Genomic DNA, 4,435 nt, shown 5'->3' on the forward strand with positions numbered 1-4,435 from the left:
GAACATTTTATAGGGCCCTATTATTGTTTAAAAAATGACCCATACAAAAAAAAGTATAGGTTTAAAATAAAGGCATGTGGCTTAATTTCTTTTTATTAATTCACCATTTGTTTAACTGATGTTTACTGTTAATTTTTTAGAAATATCAATAGCATTTGTATTAAAACTATATTCACTGAATGTAATCAAAAAAATTGAGAATCGAATCGAGAGCTTGCGAATCAAAATCGAATCGGGACATCTGAATCGATACCCAGCCCTAGCAATAATCATTCATCATTTTGACTCATATCTCTTTTCTCAAAAATGGTTTTAAGTCTGAAATGTGAGTTGTTGTTTTTTTTTTTTCAAAACTTTATTTTAAAGGATTAGTTCACTTCCTTGAAATTAAAGGGGTCATATGATGCGATTTCAATTTTTCCTTTCTCTTTGGAGTGTTACAAGCTATAAGTCATTATAATCAGTAATTATGTCCCCACTGGATGCAACAAATGCCTCGTTTGTAATGGGTTTTAATGTTTTTGTCTAGTCGCTCCGGCCGGGACACGGCATCAACAGTATGGTGAGGGGCGTAACATTTCCGTCACACACTTGAGGTATTCGGCCAATCACAGCACACCTTGCTTTTTCAGACCGATGAGCTTTGTAAAAATCGACGCGTTTCAAAAAGGCAGGGCATAGAGGAGAAACAGTAATGTACAGTATGTGGAAAATAATGTGTTTTTTTACTTTAAACCGCATAAACACATTTCATTACACCAAATACACAAAATAATGTTCTTTTTAGCAGCATCATATGACCCCTTTAAATGAAATGAAAATTCTGTCATTATTTACTCACCCCTCCACTTGTCTCAAACCTGTATGAGTTTCTTTCTTCTGTTGAACACAAAAGAAGATACTTTGAAAAATGTTGGTATCCGAACAGTTGATGAGCACCCTTGATTTCCACAGTAGCAAAAAAAACAAAAATATACTATGGAAGTCAATGGTGCCCATCAACTGTTCGGATACCAACATTTTCAAAATATCTTCTTTTGTGTTCAACAGAAGAAAGAAACTCTTAGAGGTTTGGAACAAGTGGAGGGGTGAGTAAATGATGACAGAATTTCATTCTGGAAGTGAACTAATCCTTTAATATGTAATACATGTTAGTTGAACATTTTTTGTTCATTTAAAATCTGCCCAACTGCTGTTGTTGAATTTATTACAAACTTAACTGTTTTTTTAATTATTTAGTTATTTATTTTGTGGGGGTCGTTAAAATAGGGGTCCCCTGGAAAATAGTTTGGGAACCACTGTTCTAAACGATGATTATTTGAAGTAGGCAACATTTTCTGTCTGCTTTTTGCACTAATATAACACTGTAAACAGTACAGTCTGTACTTCAGATGCACTTTTATTATATAATGCCAAGATGTGGGTAGAGCTAAATTTAGCACAAGGCAAAAAATAAGAAAAAAAAACTAAAACCTTCCTCTCACTAGATTTCAACTAGATGTTTATGTTGTTTGTTTTTCCAGTTTACGAGCAGGGAGGGATGGGGGTTGGTTGGGTGGGGGGATGTGGTTTCCATAGCAACGGGTAGCAGGGACGATCACTGTGGTTGTGGCATGATCAGCAAGCAAATGCAAGCCTAACTTAGCAACCGCTCGCAGCCTGTTGGTTCGCCCCAGATTGTCCCCCATTTGCAAACGACTGACCGCATTACGTAACGTCACTCACTGGATTTATCGCATGCTGTTTCGCACAGCCAGTGTGTGAAGTTCGTGCATTATTTGAACTCATTAAAAAAGACTCAAGCTTGAAATACCTGTAGCTCAGCAGACTGCCGATGGCTCCCTCGTTTGGGAAAGGGTTACTCCCTCCCCAGGGCTACGGATAAGTAGCTCATCATATTCTCCACACAGTGGCATCTCTCTGGGTGCAGTGCAGACTGTAAATACACAGCGGTAATCTAAGCTGGCCCATGAGCCATTGCAGTGTGACAGGTGTCTTACATGTACAGTAGCTCCTGCAAAAATAGCAGCAACAGCAGCTCGACAATTGAAACCGTGATAGCGGTAAAAACTGTAGAGCTTGTACAGTATTAGCTTTTCGCGTCAACGCTTCAAACCAAGTAATGATGTGATGTGACTGAAATCAGCTTAATTATGTGGTGAGCCTCATCCACACAGTGGAAGGAAAACTCTTTGCTGCTTGATGTTTTACTCAGCAAGAGTTGCAGATTGATAGACTGCCCAGTTTTAAGTGAGGTAATGTGAGGAGTTTGTGCAAAATGATGCACATTGGTAATAACTGCAGTCTGACTTGTTTGCAGAAGGATTATCAGCAAATCTCATATGAAGTTAACATGAAATGGCATTTGTAAGACATTTGACTTTCTTAATGTGACGTTTTTGAGTGAAGCATGATTTTGAATGAGAAAAAAATGTGTGGGAATTTATTGTATCCATCAGGAATTTATTGGATCATAAAAAGTGTACAGCCTTTGGATACTTTGCCAACATTCGCTGGTTGAACGTAAGTGGCCTTGGTGAGGTCAGCCGAAAAGATAAAAGTAAATAAATTTGTTACATTTTTATTCATTCATTTAGACCTGTTTTGAGTTAGTTGGGAAAGATTTTTATTCCTTTATGAAGAACTGACATTAACCAGAAATAACACATTCCTGATTACGATCGGTATAGTCATTGTTGGGCTGAAATTATGTTAGACATTTTTATTACTGATAAATGCCTTTTTAATTCTTGGCACTTAATTATTTTATGTTGGGCATTATTTATTTGTAAAGAAAGTATTTTATGAGAAAATGTTTGAATAAAATGTTAAAAGATTAAAGGGGTGGTTGATTGCGATTTCACTTTTTTAATGTTAGCAGAAGTTATGGTTGTTACTTATTGGTAAGTTAACCAAAGGATTCATTAATTCATCAGAAAATAATTGGTAGATTTATCAAAGAAAAAATAATCATTAGATTAATTGAGTAATCGAGGGAAAATAATAAAATAAAATAAAAATAAAAATGATAGGTTAATTAATAGAAAAATTATCAGTTGCAGCCATATAGTTAACATGCACTTATATATTGTATTATATAATCTGTTTATATAGTTTTCTTATTCACCACCATATTTGATATGACTTTTTATTGTTTGCAATGTCTGTTGTCTTTAGAAACAGGTTACTTGTGGATATTTTATTCTATTGATAGCACTAGGTTTAAAAGTTTTGTAAAGGTAAAAAGTATTTTCCAAATAATGTTACTCTTTTTTTTTACTTATGAATGTTATGCTTATATAATAGTTTGTATAGTGGCATTTGTTTTATTAAAATGACAACAAATAACCTATTATTTAATTTGGAAACTATTTTTTTTAACATCACACTATTTTTCCTCACACATAGGGCTGGGTATCGTTCAAAGATTTTTGATACCGATACCTTGACTTCGATACCGGTTCCTGAACGATACTTTTTCCGATACCAATATTAATAAATGTTTTTAACAACGTTTATACACGTCTTTTATACACGTATATATCTCCTGAGCCACTGCACAAAGGAACAAAATGTAACCAACACAATAAATCAGTGCAAAATAGTTTTAATAAAGCTCAAATAGTCTTCAGTTTACACAGCTGTTAGGCTACATTTACACTAGTTAGTGTTCGTTTTAAAACGCATAGCTCAGACAGAATCATGATTTCCATTTATTTTCCACTGATTTACTGATGAGCATAAGCAGCTTCCAGTGCTGTCTGCTTGTGTTCTTTCTTCCATGATCGCTGCTCTGACTCAGAGGTAATAACATATTTAATTTCAGCAGCATTACATGGCCAAAACACACATTAGATGGCAATCGGAAGTTAGGCCTATTACAAACACTCGATGGTGGTTTAAAGTGAGTTTTGAGTAAAAGCGGAATATAAATCTTATTTATTGTCTTATGTAGCATGATGCTACAGTTTGCATGAATGATCACATAACACGTGCTTTCGGTCGTGTAACGTTAGTGTGAACGGACATCTACATATGATCGGAACTCCACGCAGCCCCCGCACTACTCTCCATTGGAAATGAATGACCGGTCTGTCGCTTGTCGTTTGTCGGAGATAGTGGAAAGCCAGCTTGAAATGCAATGGAAACGCCAGTATGACGAGGATCGTTTTCATTTTAAAACATAAACGCACCAGTGTAAATGTAGCCTTACATCTATGAGGAGATACCCCCTGACCATGTAAAGCGCTTTGAGTACTTAGAAAAGCGCTATATAAATGTAATGAATTATATGGGGGCTGGGACGCATTCACACTACAGCCTCGCTTGTGCGCCACATCTCTGAGTGTAACCGGCGTAAACTAGTAGGTGTGTTCGACTTGACACGGACCGACTGTGCAGACCGATCAGTGTATTACAGTACCATGAGAGCTAA

The 4,435-nt window shown here is 36.0% G+C and overlaps 1 protein-coding gene and 1 long non-coding RNA gene across 2 annotated transcripts in view; one reads left to right on the forward strand and one right to left on the reverse strand.

Annotated features, from left to right (window-relative positions):
• LOC107699886 (neural cell adhesion molecule 1-like) overlaps positions 1-4,435 on the forward strand; it is a 125,923-nt gene that overhangs the window by 39,496 nt on the left and 81,992 nt on the right. The gene's annotated exons all lie outside the window — the stretch shown is intronic.
• LOC107699905 (uncharacterized) overlaps positions 1-4,435 on the reverse strand; it is a 19,485-nt gene that overhangs the window by 10,112 nt on the left and 4,938 nt on the right. Inside the window, exon 2 of the long non-coding RNA XR_001635508.1 lies at positions 850-853. This is a non-coding gene — a long non-coding RNA (uncharacterized LOC107699905). The remainder of the gene's footprint in view (positions 1-849; positions 854-4,435) is intronic.

The sequence above is a fragment of the Sinocyclocheilus anshuiensis genome, unplaced genomic scaffold, assembly GCF_001515605.1.
Source record: "Sinocyclocheilus anshuiensis isolate Anshui unplaced genomic scaffold, SAMN03320099.WGS_v1.1 scaffold891, whole genome shotgun sequence".
Classification (NCBI taxonomy): domain Eukaryota; kingdom Metazoa; phylum Chordata; class Actinopteri; order Cypriniformes; family Cyprinidae; genus Sinocyclocheilus; species Sinocyclocheilus anshuiensis.